The sequence below is a fragment of the Protopterus annectens genome, chromosome 12.part0 (genome assembly GCF_019279795.1).
Source record: "Protopterus annectens isolate FY-2018-M chromosome 12.part0, PAN1.0, whole genome shotgun sequence".
NCBI lineage: Eukaryota > Metazoa > Chordata > Ceratodontiformes > Protopteridae > Protopterus > Protopterus annectens.
Window position 1 is genome coordinate 1,467,489,577 of NC_056746.1, and position 19,305 is coordinate 1,467,508,881.

The following is a 19,305-nucleotide window of genomic DNA, read 5'->3' on the forward strand; positions in this document are numbered from 1 at the left end:
GCTGAGAATCGAACAGGACAACGTATCTACTGTGAGGCGACAATGCTACCGCAGCACCACCACCGCAGTCAGTAATAATTAAAATCTGTCCCTATGTGTTCCCCCATCATTTTAGGCTTTGTCCAGATTTTTTGCTCTAAGAGGTTGAGAGGTATGTATCCAGCATGTATTCTTCTGAAAAGGTATATACTGAGGACTGCTTTTAGAATGTTTTAGATATTCATTATTTTCTGTAAGACAGCATTAGCTGCAGTAGACCTTGTTGAATGAGGCCTAACTATTTTTGGTCCTGTTATGATTGTTATAGCAAAAATTAATGCATGATGTTAGCCACTTTGGAACAGATTCTTTTGTCACTGGTGATCCTTGTTTGTTTTCTGCAAAGTAGACAATTAGCTAATTTGATATTTTAAAGGATTTAGCTGTATTTCAGTATTACTTCAACTGTTTATTCATATTTAGGGAATGTGGCATCATTTTCTCTTATTCTGGGAATTAGATAAACAGAGAATTGAATACATTGATTCAAGGCTACTTCTGTAATGGCTTTTGGCATAAAGGAGGAGTTCGTTTACAGGGTCTTCTTGTCTTCATGGAACTGAAAGAAAAGCTCTTTGCATATTAAAGCCTGTAGCTCAGAGACTCTATTAGTAGAGGAGAATGCTATTTGCATAACAGTTTTCCAAGTTAAAGATGTTAGGGATGTTGAAGTATCTGGTTCAGTGGTGGCTGATCAGTTATTCTAACACAAAATTGAGTCCTAAGTTGAGGTTACCTCAGAGAGAGGGTGACCTTCAGGAATTGCTTCATTGGGGGGTTTGGAATGAGATTTATAGCCAAGCTTGGAGAACGAGTTGAGAGATGTATCTTTACAGAGGCTTAAGTTAAACCAGAAGAAAGCAGCTCAGACAGATAGTATAGAAAAATTAAAATGTCTCTTTGCTTTTAGTGTTGGGTGTTCCTTTGGCACCAGAGGAAGAATCTTTTTCATTTAGCAAGAAATTACTTCTTTGTAATTAGCATTTTAGCTTTTGTCTTGATTTTTCACATGCACTCAAAAAAAAATGTGTCCAAACAGTAACAGGCATATTGTCTAAGCTACTATTCAGATTGTGGATAGTTTGGGGTATACAAGAGACACCCTACACTGCACAAGGAGGTTCATATTCTGAGCAGCAGCAGACTTTTCAAACTTGCCATCTGAAGCAGGTGTGAGAATTGGTGATACCCATGGGAGAATGAAACAAATAAAATCAGTTCTTATCTCTCAGCCACCAACTTTTAAACAATCCTGGGAAGCAAGAGTCTGACTGGAAAGTATGTTATATAAAATCATCCAGTTTAGATATGATAGCATCTGCTGTACAAGCATATTTCTTTAGAACTCTAAAATAGAATTTTCTCAGGTGTATTTTGCTAAGAAACAAAGAAGTCTATATCTGTTACATCCCTTCTGTTTGTGATGTGTAACAATATAAAATTGCCTAGTTGGATATGACATCCTTCTTAACTGATACACTGTGTAGTTCTCCAGAATTGGTATACAGGTTGCCTTCAGGAACAAACTCATTCTAAATAAAAAGAATCAGTGATTTGGAGAAATGCTTTCAGAAGATGAATGATTTGAAAAATGAATTCATACATAGAGGCTATGATGAAGAGATCTTAAGTCAAGAAATTAAAGCTGTATTATGCTTGAGGGAAACTGTTGCTAAACCTAGTTTTGGTTCCAGGTTGGTTACACCACTGACTGAGGGCCCATATATAGAAAACAGGAAAAATAAAAATAAAGTACCATATGTTACAACCTCTATTAGAGCTACTGCAGAAATAAAAGGGATCATAAGGAAGAATTGGAGTATACTTAGGTCTCTTCCTGAATTATGTTCACTTATAGATTCTGTCCCTAGTTTTTTATATCATAACTGTTCTAATCTTAAACAGAAATTATGCTCCAAGGATATCAATGTAAATATGAACAGCTGTATATATAATCATGTTGGTACCATTCCTTGTTATAATTGTTCCTATTGTGAGGTCATAGAAAAAAATAATGTGTTCATCCATCCATCGAGTGGAAAGAGCTTGAGTTTAAATGCTCTGCTACTTGTAGCTCTACCAACATAGTCTACCTTGCCACTTGCATTTCTTGCATGGCATTTTATATAGGCAAATCAGTGAGAAAATTGAAAGAGAGAATTATAGAACACATCTGACATCAAAAGAAATATCAGCACTAATTCTTTGGCCAAGCATATAGGTGAATGTGGGAATGAACATAAATTTAAGTTCAGGTTAATAGATCAAGTGTTCCATAACATACAGGGTGGGGATATTAATAACAGACTAGAAATAAAAGAATATGAATGGAGTCTAAGAATGGGGGCTGATTCTTTCCAGGATTAAATCAAATGGTGTCACTGAAACCTAGTCTTAAGTATAAGCAAATGTGTTTACATTGAACCCCCCCCCCCCCTTTGTTTGCTACGTGTTTTTAAACCGAAATATACTATTTGGATGTTGTGCACATTTAGAAATGTTGTTGCTTTTAGAAGTGATTTTTTAAATTGATTAACTGTTTAATTATAGGCTGCCTGTTTTGTATATAAGGTGTGGATGTTACTTGCTATTGTATGTATACTGATGAAGGGTTTTTACCTGAAAGCTTTGTCTTATTAAATAGCTTTTTGTTGAAGCTGCATTGCTGAGTTCGTATCCTATATTACTGCTTGCCTGGTATATGAACTGAGTTTATTTCTGTATCTTGGTTGGTACTGTATTGAATGCCTTAGCCAGGTCAGGGTAGGTGATGTTCACTTTTTTGCTCTTATCCATATCTTTAGTGACCTTCCTGAAGATGTCATCCAGTTTAAGTAGGCATGACCTGTCTTTTACAAAGCTAAACTGGACAGGGTCATGTGTCAGTAACTTGCCTATGTCAAAAACAAAAAAACACTGTTAGGTTGCACAAGACATTGTTTATTTAATATGTTTGTCTTTACTGATTAGACTTCATCACAATCACATTCACATGTTTAATAACATTTTTAAATAGCTTACCCAGTTAAAAACAACCAATCAAAACACTTTAAAAATGTGATGTCATCATCTCTAACTTTTACACTTCCCCATTTTGAAGTTTTAAAGCATTAAAAGTAATGTGTTTGACTAACACAAAAACGTATGTGTGTTCCAAGATCTAAAAATTTAACAAACATGGTTGAATAAATCTATTTTCGTAAATAGTGCCCCTACAATCAAAGGCATTAAAGTTGTGGAGGGAATTTAATAATTTATTTCAATTTTTAATATCATTTTTAATTTGGAGTGACACCAAAATCAAAGCCAATTATTAAGCTTAAACAATGGAAAAGATAGAATGCTGCTCAGTGCTAGACTCATACCAGTCCGAGATGCATAGTCCAAGAGTGTTATTACATTTCTCTTCAAATAGTGCAGGGAGATATGTCTCAGAATCAGAATCAGATTTATTGGCCAAGTATGCGCACATACAAGGAATTGAAATCCAGTTTTGATGACTCTCCAACTATAAATTACATAAATGACATACATACAACTATTAAAAACAAGACAAAAATGTGAATATACATATACAATGGATATAAAAAGTTTACATACCCCTGTTAAAATGCCAGGTTTTTGTGATATAAAAAAAATGAGACCACAATAAATAATTTCAAAACTTTTCCCACCTTTAATGTGACCTATAACCTGTACAATTCAATGGAAAAATAAACAAATCTGTTAGGGAAAAAAATATAAAAAAAAGCATACAATACACTGGATACATAAGTATGCACACCCTTAAGCTAATACTTTGTTGTGTGTGCATATCCTTAAACTAATACTTTGTTGAAGCACCTTTTGATTTAATTACAGCATTCAGCCTTCTTGGATATGCACCTGACATCAATTAAAGAGACTCTGATTAACCCCAAATAAAGTTCAGCTGTCCTAGTAAGATTTTCCTGACATTTACTCAGTTGCCTGCTACAGCAAAAGCCACAGTTCACAGACAGCTTACAAAGCATCAAAGGTTGTTGAAAGGTTTTGCTGAAAGGTATCATTCAAGAGAAGGGTACAAAAAATGTCCACAGCATTGGATATACCATGGAACACAGTGAAGACAGTCATCAAAAAGTAGAGAAAATATGGGACAACCATGATGGTGCAAAGAACTGGATGTCCCTCCAAAATTGATGAAAAGACAAGACGAAAACTGGTCAGGGAGGCTGCCAAAAGACCTACAGCAACACTGATGGAGCTGCAGGAATTTCTGGCAAGTACTGGTTGTGTACTACGTGTGACAACAATCTCCCGTATTCTCCATATGTCTGGATTATGGGGTAGGGTTGCAAGGCAGAAGCCTTTTCTTACACAAAAAAACATCCAGGCCCAGCTAAAATTTGCAAAACAATACATCAAGTTTCCCAAAAGCATGTGGGAAAATGTGTTATGGTCTGATGAGACCAAGGTTGAACTGTTTAACCACAATTCCAAAAGGTATGTTTGGCGCAAAAACAGCACTTTGTATCACAAGAAGAACACCATTCCTATGGTGAAGCATTGTGGTGGCAGTATCATGCTTTGGGGTTGCTTTTCTTCAGCTGGAACTGGGGTTTTAGTCAAGGTGGAGGGAATTATGAACAGTTCCAAATACCAGTCACTTTTGGCCCAAAAATTTCAGGCATCTGCTAAAAAGCTGAAGATGAAAAGGAATTTCACCTTTCACCATGACAATGACCCCAAGCATACATCCAAATCAACAAAAGAATGGCTTCACCAGAAGAAAATTAAAATTTTGAAATATCCCAGTCAGAGCCCAGACCTTAATCTAATAAAAAAAATGTGAGGTGACCTGAAGAAGACTGTGCACAAGAGATGCCCTGGCAATCTGACAGATTTGGAGCACTTTTGCAAGGAAGAGTGGGCAAATATTGCCAAGTCAAGATGTACCATGCTGATAGACTCCTACCCAAGAGGACTTAATGCTGTAATTAAATCAAAAGGTGCTTCAACAAAGTATTAGTTTAAGGGTGTGCACACACAACCAAGTATTAATGTAAGGGTGTGCACACTTACGCAAACAGCGTATTGTACGTTTTTTATTTTTTATATTTTTCCCCTAACAGATTTGTTTCTTTTTCAATTGAATTATACAGGTTACAGGTCGTGTTAAAGGTGGGAAAAGTAAAAGTTTTGAAATTATTTATTGTGGTCTCATTTTTTTATATCACAAAAACCTGGTATTTTAACAGTGGTGTGTAAACTTTTTATATCCACTGTACGTATGGGTACAAAGTGCAACGTGCAACTCAGTGCAAGAAATACTGAAATAAACTCTGAAAGAAACAAGTATTAACAATAGTAAACAATACTGCAGAACCCTCAGAGGGTTGGGAAAAAGAATATCCAGCCTAATAAGCTGAATTAACCATTTATGAACTTGATGGTCTGTGAGAAAAAAATGTTGTTATATCTGCTTGTTTTTGGTGCGTATTAATCAATAACACCTTGTCAATGGTAATAGTTCAAAAAGATGGTGGCCTGGATTTGAAAGTTCGGTGATGATTTTACCAGCCTGTTTCATGACTCTGGAATAGTACAGGCCCTGTAAGGAGGGAAAACTAACACCAAAGATATTTTCTGCATACCTGACTATTCGATGTAACCTATTTTTGCCATGTTTAGAAACAGATCCAAACCACTCTGTTATGGATGAGCTGAGAACAGACTCAGTGACTGCTGTGTAGAACTGAAGCAACAGTTCCTGTGAAAGGTTGAACTTCCTCAGCTATCACAGAAAGTACATTCACTATTGTGCATTTTTTATGATGGACTCTACATTGGTCTCCCTCTTCAAGTCCCTGGAGATTACAGATCCCAAAAACGTGACGGTTTCCACAACTGACACAGCAGTATTAAATGTAAAGAGGGGAGATGTTACTGTAAGACCACTCCTAAAGTCCACTGTCATCTCCACAGTTTTAAGAATGCTCAGCTCCAGGTTTTTCTGACTACACCAAAGGACCAGCTCCTCAACCTCCCATCTGTATGCAGACTCATCACCATTCCTGATGAACCCAAATATGGCTGTATCATCCACTTATTTAATAAGTTTGACAAAGGGGTTCTTAGAGGTGCAGTCATTAGTGTAGAGGCAGAATAGTAGTAGGGAGAGTGCACATCCCTCATCTCAGGTGATTTTTACCCACATAGACTAGGACAGAGTCTTACTGCTACTTGTGGTACAGGGACTGCAGTGCATCCATGTAGCCTGTTAGTTAAGGCAAAATAAAATCATCACACTTTTTCTTCTCTTATTCATATAAAGCTTATCCCTCTCAGTGCAGGACTTTGCATGTTTCTTAGAGTATTGAATAAAAGACCCTGGGTGGGTGTAACTCTGTGCTAGTTACAGCAGACTTATCTGGAGAGGGATCCAAACCAATAAAGTCATTATTGGAGTTTTGTGACTTCAGTTTATTAAAGAAAATAAGTGACTTCAGTTTATTAAAGAAAATAAGTACAAAACTAAGGGAATAAAATAATTGAAGAGATAATCAAAATGACCACTAGGGACAAAAGACAGGAAGATGTCCCGTTTCTACCAATATAATGTTACAATAAGAAATTTCTTTAGAAATACAAATTACATCAATTTTAGTCAGTTGCAGTGGCTAACACAGGAAAACAGAGCAGGGCCAGATCCAACACTATGTGACCTAGGCAGCTACCTAGAGCCTGATGTTGGAAAGGGTGCCCGGCAGCCACAATGGTTAACGAAAGAAACAGAAATATTTTTAAAAAAAAAAAGGTTTTCCTGCATACTGCTGCTTTAAGGAAAAAAAATAAGTGTTTTACTTAACATCCTTCATCCACTGATTAAGTTTTCTTACTTTACTTTCAGCATCCTGCATTCCTCACTTACAGCAAATGAGGCATGCAGGTACCTGGTGTGAGATTCAGCAGCAGTTTTTTTACAAATACAAATGAATGAAAGGAGATGGATTTTTTCCGAGTTGTCTTGTGCTGCATTTACTTTACAGGTATGAGTGAATGGAAACAGGTGGATATGCTTTCAGATTTCATGTACGCCACACATGTGAATGAACAACATGAGAATGGAATGGTTACAGATTTAATTTTCACAGCATGGGAGCACATCAGTACATTGAATTTACTTTACAGGTACTGTATGTGTATGTGTTTGTGTCTAAAAGGCCTTAGTTATAGAGGGCAGTTAAGTGACTTGTTCAGACTCAAACCATATACTTTAGCTACAGGTGGTGAGAAATTTAGTCCAATGCATCAACTGTTAGCCCTTGCTTGACATATTTCTTTTCCCTTTGGTAAACCTCTGCTTATTACAGTCAGTCAAAGTCATTGGGGTTTCACAGTTTTCCATGTTGATCCAAAACGTGTTGTTCCGTTAACTTTTTTAAAAGAGATTTAGAGTAAGTGATCTGCTCTTATGTCTCCACTTTTGCAGAACATCTCTGATTTTGTCTCATATTTATGCCCTGTCCTTGAGCAAGTCACTTAACCAGACAGCTTTAGGGCAACTGGAAATTTGGACTAGGCTTCTCCAAAGACCCCTGGACTCCAAGCCTAGTAACTACCTATAAACCATTGTAGTTATGGTGTAAAAGAAGGAAATTGACTGTAGTAAATGTAGTAAAAGTAAATAGAACAGGAGCATCACCCCATGAGCTATGTTTTTTGGATGTGAGTTGTTGTTTTCTTGTTCTGTTGAATGTTGATTGTATATTAATTATTTAGCTGTAAATAAGCAAGAAATTTGAGTGTAATGTTAATATTTTAACTTGAATATATTTTTAATTTTACTTATTTGTGCAGATACATGGATGTGAAATGCACAGTGTATTGGCTACAACAGTTTGTCCAGCACTTAATACAGATGAGTAAAGCTATGAGCTGTTAAATAGCTACTTCCTGTAGTTCATTATTTGTGTCACCTGTCCTCTATGTGACCCTGTCAGGTTACTTCATCATACAGTACTCTTGGGCTGCTCCTGAAAAAGGGCATTAGGTCCAGTGGAGTTTCCTATTCAACTGTTTGCAAATGCACTCATACATAATTATCTTTTGAACTGTGACACACTTTACATAGATGTTAATTAGTACTTTACTATATGCTCTTTAAGTTAGAATCCCAGCCTGTTTCTTGTAGTTTACTGAGCTGTCTGGTGCATTTTCACTAAATGCGAGTTTCAAAGAAAGAGAAGAGTGTTTTGTTTAGAAAATTGCTGCTGTTTTTTTTTTTTGTGAAATTTGAGTATGTGCATTGACAGAATTGTAAAGTGTTTATGGTAATTCTAGAGGGACAACCAAGTAATGGGATATTGGTATGGCTGGTAGGGGCCTGATTCATTCCCCTATTTCGGGCTCCATTGTCATTGATTTGGCTTTATTGACTCTGGAGGTATATGCTGCAACAATATATTACTATTGGCTATTGAAGTAGGTTAGACCTGTACTGAGTGAGAGTGATGTCACAGGGGATAACTATCCTTGATGCCACAAAAACATAGTGAGATCAAAAGCAAGGTGTGGATGTTCTGCAAGCATGTCAGCCCCCCCCATAAAAAGTATGTTGCATGCAGTAATATTTCTATTTTTTTTTTTTGATTTATGGGTAGTTGAACAAAAGCTACTGCAGCATTTATGCTGTCTTTAATTGTCTTGCTTTATTCTTTGCATTAAAAATGAAATTAATTCATTAATAGACTTGCATTGCGTAATATGGTATAAACATGTTGTATTTTAGTAAAATATTTTTATAGTATCTTTGCTTAGCAAATGTCCATCACTGTTTATGCTATAAAATTTGAAATAAGTTGAATCCAAAATCTCTAATCAGTAAAAGTAAAGAAGAAAACAGAATGCATACTGACAGGTCAAAACAGTCTTCTGGGAACAGACAGCCAAGTAATGGGAAACTGGAATGGCTGGGGGTACTTGCCCATCACCTTGCCTAGTGCCCAATTTCATTATCATCCAGTTCTGAAACAAATAAAAAGCTAGTTTATAAAGCTTAAAAATTATGCAGCTATGTAAAATAAGCACAGGTGAATGGCTAACAGCTCTTCTACTGCAGAGAGAGTAAAAAGGCTTATAACATGTACGAAGCTATGTGCAATTAAAATAAAATTCACAAATGTGTAGGAAAGTTGTACATTTTATACACATACTCACATACACATACACACTGACATCTAATTTGCATGCATGAACAGATGCACAGACATATGCCCATTAAACATACACACACACACACACACACACACACACACACACACACACACACACACACACACACACACACACACACACACCACATGTACATGCAAACATACATACTTCCTAGTGCATACACATGAACAGTAGTTTTTATATAGATGTTAGTGGCAAGTGTAAATATCAAATGCATTTAGTGGACTGCATGGTACAACAGACGATATGCACACTTTCTGTTATAATCCAAAGCACTGAAATAATGGAAGTGTACTGAGAAAACCAGAAACCCCACTACAGAAAGGAATCAACAAGATGAAGAATGTGAAACTCACTCTGACATATTTGTTGACTTATCCTTGTGGTCTTTCTCTATTCTTCCCATAGAATTTACACTGGTGCTGTGTGGTAAGCAATCTCTATAAAGAGAAATTAAAATTGCTTTTATATATGCCCAGTTTTATTAAGTTGTCATTGCCTGCTGTTATTTAGTACTACATCTCATGGCACTCAGAGTGGCAGGCAGTAAAAATGGAAGTCCAATAGTTTACCCTGGGTCCCTTCTTTTATAAAAATCTATTTTTCATTTTCTTTTACTTATTTTTTTCCATTTCTCACGGTAATGGTTCTTATAAGCACCCAGTATTTTAGTTCACAGATTAAGAGATTTCAATTTTATAGTTAAAATTAAATAGTGAAGTAAAGTGATCTTCAACTGACTGTTTCACCTCATACACATTAATCCAATCAGCATTTTCCAGAAGCCTTACAATTGTTATTGTAACTTCAGTTACTAATCTGTACTTCTTTAATAATTTAAAATGTATTCATTACTAACATAGTAAGACTTACATGCACCGATACATCACTGCTGCAGTAATTTTGGAACATATACAGATCTTGTTACTGGGTAATTTAGTACACTAGAGAACAAAGCACATGTCTCATGTATATCTTACTCCCTTAACACATTAAGCCATACTGCCATTACAGAATAACAAAGCTAACTCACACGTCATTGCTTGGTTACTTTTCTGGTACAGTGCAAATATAGCCAGCTTCTGAAGAATGTCAGATCAGAATGAGAAGCACAGCCTAATAATTCTTTATTATATCCATCTTGGTTGTCTGCCTCTCCTGATTGAAATATATTGGCTGTCATGCTGAAGAAGCTAGAAAAAACAATGGGGGTTGTGGTGGTAATGACGTAAGACAGTCACTAAGAAGGCCTATGTGGAAATATTGGTATTGGTTTAAAGCATGTACAACAAATGGACAACAGAAAAAAAGTAGCTGACTTTTAAAAGAAGTAAACCATTATTTCATTATAAGATAAAGTGAAATGTACTTAAAGGAAGTATAATGCATTGCTTCATCAGTTATGGCTGCACAAAAGTTTAGTTTGCTCAGAATCGCACCATTCACATTAAATAAAAAAAAAAAACACAGGAGTGCTATACCTCTGGATTTTTGTAACCTCCTAAAGTATTTGCATAATGCATCTGCTTCTGTGATTATAATTTATACTACAACAAATGTAAGACTCAGAAAAGTGCAGTAGTGAGCAGAGATCCACAAACAAGACAGTGAAGGAACTTTGAATCATCTGTCTGTCTTTTGTGTGTGTGTGTGTGTGTGTGTGTGTGTGTGTGTGTGTGTGTGTATGTGTGTGTGTGTATGTGTGCATGCGTGTGCGAGCACGCGCGCATGTGTGTGTCTATTTATCAATATATCTATCTATAAATAAATATAAATATATATATATATATATATATATATATATATATATATAAATGTACTACATATAATAGGAAGGCTATGTTAAATAAAATGTGAATAGACTAAGATATTTGACGATTCACATTCAAAGTAAATGAATATTAAACAAAACATACTTCTACTACTATGCATTGTCTCTCTTGCTATATATAGACCTTCATGTGGACATATATCAGAGTTAGTGGCTCTGCAGGCAGTTCCATTCTGCTTAGTGCTGTTCAGTGTTCTGACGTTGGTAGTGGTGGTGATAGGTGAAGTATTGCTTTTTGTGAAGTTAAACTACATTTCTAATCCCTAGCTACAGGTAGCACATCCCGTACTACCGCATCTTGATAATTCACTATTCAGGGATGTCATAGTTGCGTAGAATATAGTTTATTAATTCCAAAGATATAATCTCTGTCATTATAGCATATCAGAAAATGAACTGAAAGTGCAAAAATAGTTAGGAAGCGAACCCCTGACAAAAGAGTAATGACACCATTCATACTATACAATTTTCTGCCATCCTGCTGTGCATGCAGAACATACCTAAATTCACTATCTGCAGTTTCTATTAGTTTAATGTAATCCCTGATTTGCATGTACAAGTAGGCTGCTGAATGACATGCATTTAGCTGTTGCAGATAGAACCCTACGGCTGCCTAATGTGCTTGATGTCACACAGTTGAGTTCAGTGGATGTTAATACTTAGTGCATTTTATTCATTCTTTCATGGTCAGCAGCCCACAAATACTGAATACTGTATAGTTTGAAAAGCTGTCACAAACTGATATTATGCTGTGGAGCTGATCTATAACCTATATTTATTATGCACCTACAACACTGATAATATTGCAGTTCCAGGCCTAAACAAAATTCCTCTGACATTTATTCCTTCATCCAATCATTACCTGTCTGTCACAGGTTTCTCACTACTGTATTAAATGAATTAGCCATAAGGTGCACATTCCATACTCATCTTTTTAATCGAGCTCTACTCATGCAACCTCCAAATGAATAAGAAACCTGAATTCATGAATTCTGTCCAAACTTCAATGTGGTATAACACTATGAGCCTTAATATTGATAAATTAACTTTATTCAATTTTCCATATTACAAATGTTCTGCCAGGCTCTGTATTTTGTTCAATATATAAGTATATTTGTTATGGGAAAGTAATAATAATCATTTAAACCTAAGTTCAATCACCACTCACAATAACCTGTGTTTAGAGACACATTAGTCACCATAAATTGTATAAAAACTAATTAAAAGAACTGATATATTTTCTGTTTATTGTAATAGGATGGTATGGAGATTCTGCTTAAGAATAGTTGCTTACAAATTAATACAGTTAATTATTTTAGTAAACTAGAATGATAGAAAATAATCAACTTTATGCACTTCAGTAAGCAAGCTTTAAACAATACACACACACACACACAGATAGACAGATAGATAGATAGATAGATAGATAGATAGATAGATAGATAGATAGATAGATAGATAGATAGATAATTGCATTATTAGTATAATATCTGCAGTCAAAAAAGGTTAGGGAAACTAATATTCAAGATCTGCATGGAAACCGTTCATCACATAAACTGTTGCAATTATCACTTAATAATAGCAGAAATCTTTCACTGCGTCTGGAAAAAAATGAACACATTTTATAAAATAATCACACATTTGAATACAAAGGAATGTACAGCAAAGTATAACTGGAAAGTTCATATTTCATGACATATTTTATCAGGAATATGTCAATACAATGGAGACTGCAAACTCTTACAGCTTTCTTAGCAAAAGACTACCACCTTTCCATGCAGTCTGCCCAAGTGTTAAATCTTGAAGCCTGCAGCTACCCCTGCATACCCCTGCAACCTTCTCCCACCCACCACTATTTTCTGTTCATACTTTAACTTTCAGCTTTATGGCTCACATCCATCATGAAGCCTCACTCTTCATTTCGGAACTCTTTACACTTTTTATGCCTCTAATACATCTTTTTCTTCTGTGCAATATCCTGTTAGTTCCTCTTAAACCTTTTATGGGCTAAAACTGTGTCTTATCTTCTTTTCTGTCATTTAGGGTGAAGATTCCCAGCTTATTCTCCTTCTACACCATGCATTCTGCCCCCTTTGCCATTCTAGTGGCCTTTTTCTATAGCATCACTAGCATTTATTTCCTTTTTCCTGCTCATTCTTCAGATTAAAATGTAGAAACTGTGTTGATAATGCAATATTATACAAACCAATGCATCTCTTGTGAACTCTTCTTACTTTGCTTGAACTTTGAGAAACCCGTACTGGGATACAAAAATATCTTTACCACTTATGCAAATAACTGACACTGAGAGTGAGAAAATGCAATTCAGAAACAGGTGTGGTCACAAGGAGAAAATCCTCATTATCATGTCAATAGCATATCTCTGAATCACATTTAAGCTAACATTAGCACTGTCAGACCTGACTGAAGTAATGTTTTCTTTGATGGTCCATGTAGCTCATTGGCAACCTACACTCATACATGCACAGGCACTCATATTCCCCCATCAACAAACAGCCTTCACTCAGCTGATCATACTCTTGGACACAGAAATGCACCCATTTAACTATAAGTATTGTACAAGACACAGACACACACACACACACGCACGCACACACACACACACACACACACACACACACACACACACACACACACACACACACACACACACACACACACACACACACATATCCAGGCTCTCAATTCCTTAACTAACACTGAAGTGTGACCACTCAGACAGACAGACAGGCAAATGTACACATTCATCCAGCTTTATTCGTGCCTCTACAGACAAGCACACATGTCCACATATGTGCACACACTGGCTCCCCACTGCTAAACTTTGCTTAACTTATCTGTAGTGCAGATGCTTCCATAGGAATGAATGGGTAGCAAACATATTTTAAAAGCATTTACCCTATATCTCCAACAGTGGAAGTTTACATGTCTGTGTGATTCTTGGGGAGACCACATAATTAACATCAGCTGCTGTCCCAGATTGCTCTGCCAGAGGAATCACTTCCCCCAGTGCTCAGTATTCTGTTAGCCGAGACCAACAGATGTTTGTCAGTCTACAAATCTGCAAGGTTTACTACAAGGTGAAAATGGTGATGTTAAAGCCTAACACTCATGGTAAGCATTTCATAATCTCAGAGCTAGTACATTGCACTACTCAAAATTTGATTACATTAAATAATATGACTAGACATAGCAAAATAGCTTTTACTTTTATATTGACGTTGATTAAATGAAATTTGTAGGAAATGCTTTTATAAATCTTTTTATTTATTTATTTTATTTTAGTTATTCTTTTTTGACCAAGTTTAGTTCCATAGGCTAGCAGACTCTTTCTACTGGAGACTCAGGATGGGATTTTCACTACTAGGGGAATTTTGGCCAGGGCATCAGGGAACTATCTTCTCTTTGGAACTGCTAGATGGCACCAGACGGCTCCCACAGCAGCAAGGAAGAGGCTTAAAGGGAAGCAGCACATGGAGAAGGAGAGAAGATGTGGAGAGTCTGGAGGTGGAGAATGAGAATGCATAACAAAAATTTAATATGGAACTTTAGAATTTAAATAAAAATTCCTGTGTGGAGGGTGATACGACTGAGCAGCATTTAGCTGTCTCCATGGAGAAGGAAGTAAACATATAGCAGAACTGACATCAGGAGGGCTTGCAGATGATGTTATGTTAAAAGTAATTCGGCAAGATGATCCAGGTGACAGTTCTGTTGGTTCATGGTTTGGGATGGCAGATCATTTTTTTCAGAAGTGTTGAGGATGGTAATTTGGAAAAGGAACCAGGACATGTGGCAGCAGAGAATGAAGCAATAAAAATGTAAGTACCACTGGCAGAAAGTAGAAGAGAAAAGCGACATCAAACTGAGAAGGTGCCTGGTATTGTAGCAGCAGATAATGCATTAACTTCAACATATGAAGCAGTGACAGCAGATAAAAAATGAGAGTAGCAACAAACTTTAAGTAAAACTGCTTTTAAAAAAAAAGAGAGGACAAATTATGTAAATAAGAACAAAAAATGACATTGTAATAGACAGTTTCAACATATGGGACAATTTGGTAACTATTCTCTGTTTTAAAGCTCATGGAATTCTTTATACATATACGGGACACAGACTTTTTGTAAATTAACATTTGAAATTGAGGGACTGATGGTGACATTTCTGGAACAGTGAAACAAAAAGAAGGACATTTATCTGTAGAACAATTACTTGTTTTCTTGTAGTAATGTAAATGTTAAATGTTACTTTGCAGTTTAAAATCGATGAACTAGAAGAAGACAATGTTAAAAAATGCATTCAGGTTTTATGTGAAACTTGATAATATTGTGAAAGATGACAGAAACTTATGGAATGGAGGGCAGAGGTTGGAAGCTGTTTTGAAATGTGAAAAAAAAATATGGTGAAATACTTTCCAAGTGTTATTTTTGTGACTATTCAAAGAAGTACATTTAGATATGCTAGCCAGCCTAAACCATGTTTTTTGGGAGGATTTTTTTCATTTAATTAATGATTGTGACAAGGCTGTAATGTAACCAGTGTGGGGAGAAAGGACATAGAGCAAGAAAGTGTGTGCCTGAATGCAGGTTGCTTAAAAAAGGGACACTTTTAGATGGATTGCCAAGAAGAAACAATAAATAATGAGAAAGAATGGGAACAGGAAGAAAATAAAAATGAGGAAGGGCAACAAGACACTGCATGCGAGTGTGAAGTAGGTGAAAAAGAAACCGCAGAAGAAAAAAATATGCAGGGGAACATGAGGAGAGATGCAAAACAGAGGTCAGGAGAAGTGACTGATACTAATTCATTTTTAAGTTCTAACCAATGATAAATCTGATTCTGAGGATTAAAGATTATTTGTAAAATAAACCAAGGAAAAATACTCATTTGAAGAAAGAGTCAAAATAAGAAAACAAAAATTAAAAAAATATTACCCTTAAATTTAAAAAGAAGGAAAGGCAACAATTTTGGAGTACTTTCAGTAAATGTGAACAGTACTATTAACTCTGTAAGAAGGACAGGGATACTGGAATGGAGTGCTAAATATGGGATAGATATTATTCTGCAAGAGGATGTAAGATTCCTGACAACTGAAGAAAGATAGCAAACAGAATAATTGTGGGGTGGAAATATTATATTATACAACGACCCCCCCCCCCATTAATATTCCAAAATGTGCACGCTGATTGGTCAGCATGCACGTTGTAAATCAGACTTATACTAATGGAAAAAGGTCCGGTCGCCTGGACTTTTTCCATTAGTATAAGTCTTTTTTTTACAGCAATGGAGAACGCAAGATCTCTGTTGCTGTTTAGAGACTGTCTCGCTATGTTACAGGAGTTTAACATAGCGAGACAGCTTTAAAAAAAGTAACGGAGATCTTCCTTTCTCCGTTGCTTTTTTTAAAGCTGTCTTGCTATGTTAAACTCTTTTAACATAGCGAGACACTTTGTAAAAAGCAACGGAGATCTTGCTTTCTCTGGTGCTTCCACCCACAGCTCTGATGTACTGCGTAAGCATACGCATGCGCAGTACATCAGAACTGCCGCAGACTACCAGACAACTGTGGAAGGGCAGCAAGGAGGCATTATACAATGCCATTATTTAAGAAAAGTAAGTATTTTTTTCTTAAATAATGTCATTGTATTATAGCACTAACCCATTTCTGTGTGTGGGTAATGCTGGATTTACCCACAGTTGTCTTTGTTTGGTCACTCTTGCTTCACCCTCTTGACCATACCACACCAACAGTGGATTAATCCAGCATTACCCACACCCAGGCGTGGGTTATTGCTATACTGAACTTAGGAAGAGAACGTTGTTCTGGTGTGGCTGTGTTGTGTAAGAAACAGTGGAAATAGATGTAATGTTGGCAAGGACAGGAAGGTTAATTGTTGTAGATGTGAAGTGGAAAGAACATGTTTGTAGCATTATATGCAATTATAACTAGTAAGGAAAGAAAGAATATGTTTCATCAAATATTAGATTATGTAGTCATTAACATTAAAATTGTAACTGCAGGGACTTTAATTGTGATTGAAGGGAAAGGGAACGTGAAAAAATATAGGAAGTGCTAAAATATGGTAAATTATCTGTATGGAACAAAAGTCAATTGACTTACAGAAGGGGGCACTTGGATATGAAAGTGATCATTTTGTATCATTGGAAGGTGTAGGGTTACAGATGGTGATGCAATTGTGACAGGTTTTTCAAACCATTTAGTTATACAGATGGAGGTAATGGAAGAAAGGGTGTATATTTCAATAAAAAAGGGAATAAAAAGAATAAATGAGAAATTGCTTGATGAAACTGGAGAATGTAAGTATTGCAGTTATGGAAGGATCATATAACCATGAAGTACTTCTATAAAAAGTGGTCCGAATGGTAGACTGAATTTAGAAAGAAGTATAAAAAGTGCTTTTTCAATGGAAGAATGATGTAAGAATGGAAGAGAAGGTGAAGTATGGGAAAATGGGGTCTATATCACTACATAGAACTGTCAGTTCAGTGTACGGCATTTCAGTGGAAATGCTGTTCATCAAATTCCACAGCCCCCCTACTAATTATAAATACCAACTCCAAGATCACACTACAGTGGGGAAAGGGCACATTTCCCTATCCTCACTGTACAGTGATCTATTGTATGAACAAAAGAATGTAAGTGCACTGAAAATGCCTTTCACTGGCCTGATATAGGCCCGGGAAAATGTATAGAAATGTATTAGAGAATTTAAAGAATACAAAACAATGTTATGATATGGAAAAAGAAATATATAAAAAATATCGAGAAAAAAATGAAGGTGTTACTGATTAGGCATAGATATTTAAAAAGGAGAAGGGAGGAGGTATCTGCATATATGGGTAAAAAAGTAAAGGAGAAAATTAGTCTAATGAGAAAAAACAAATATGTTAAAGGAGATGTAAAAAGAACTTAAGAACAAATATGTACAAGAGTAAAAAGAAGGAAAATAAGAGAAAATGGAAAGTAAAAAAAAAAAAACAAAACAAAATGAGTTAAGGAAGAATTTGAAAAAAAAAATTATTATTAGTAAATTGGAAGAAGTAATTAGGAATGTAAATGTTAATTCATTATCAGGCCAGCATGAACTGGTAGGGTATGGAATATACAAGAAGTTAATGGATTGGCAAAACAATATTTTTTAAATGTACTGAATAAATGTTTGAAGGACGTTTTTTATGAAGAATTATGTAGTGGGATAGTAACATTTATAATGAAGATAAAATAAATAAACAAAATAAAAAACTGGAGTCCCATCACATTAAATAACACAGATTATAAAAATGTTATGAAAATAATACAGAGGAGAACAGAAGGAAAGACAAGGGATATTATGGAAGAAGGTTTATTCGCTATAAAAGGAAGGGACCTCAAGAATTGTTATTGTTGTGAAAGAAATTGCGGATGATATTACAAGGAAAAGAGAGGATATGAAACTAATGGTAGGTTGTATTAGCAAGGCACTTATACGATGGGACCTAATGCTCTGTTGATATTGAGAAGTATAGAATAGATAATAGAATTAGAAGAGCGTATATGTCAGTATATACGCATAATAAAATGAGAGTGCTAGTGAATGGGTGGCTGAGTAAAGAAATATGCATGAATTGTGGTGCAGCATCCCCCTTATGTTGCAATGCAGTGTCAGCAATCGACGTACCTGGTGTAAGAATAGAATCCACAGCCTTCTGCACCAAAGGTGATTGTGGTACCTGTTGTGCCACTGGTGCTGTAATCAAGCTGAAGGAACTGTCAACAAAAAATCTTTGATCATGTATTAGATACAGATTCAGCTCCATGAAAAAAAAATTCTGCACTGCACTCAGATTTACTTGTTTAGTAGGGTTTGAGTACTGTGAAAATGCAAGCTGTTTTATGTACTGTTCTGGAGATGTTATGTAACAATAGCAACTAGAACTGATAAGGAATCAGAAAACGAAAAAAAAAAGAGAGAAATTTAGCAATTTATAAAAAGAAAAGGAGGACTATCAGCAGTTTTATCATCAAGCACAATTTTAGGAGTGTGAGAAAAAAAAAGACTCTTCAAAGACTACAAACATAGAATAAACTGGCAACCAAGATCTTGACATTAACCATAGCCAGTGATGCAGAAAAAAGGGGAAGTAAAGAGCCTAAGAAGCTCGGTAGCTATTTCAAGAAACAGGGAAATGACATG

General features: G+C 35.8%; 1 protein-coding gene across 1 annotated transcript in view; it reads right to left on the bottom strand.

Moving 5' to 3' along the window:
- The window catches only part of LOC122816299 (carbonic anhydrase-related protein 10-like), a 1,153,091-nt gene that overhangs the window by 915,421 nt on the left and 218,365 nt on the right, over window positions 1-19,305 (bottom strand). The window lies entirely within an intron of this gene.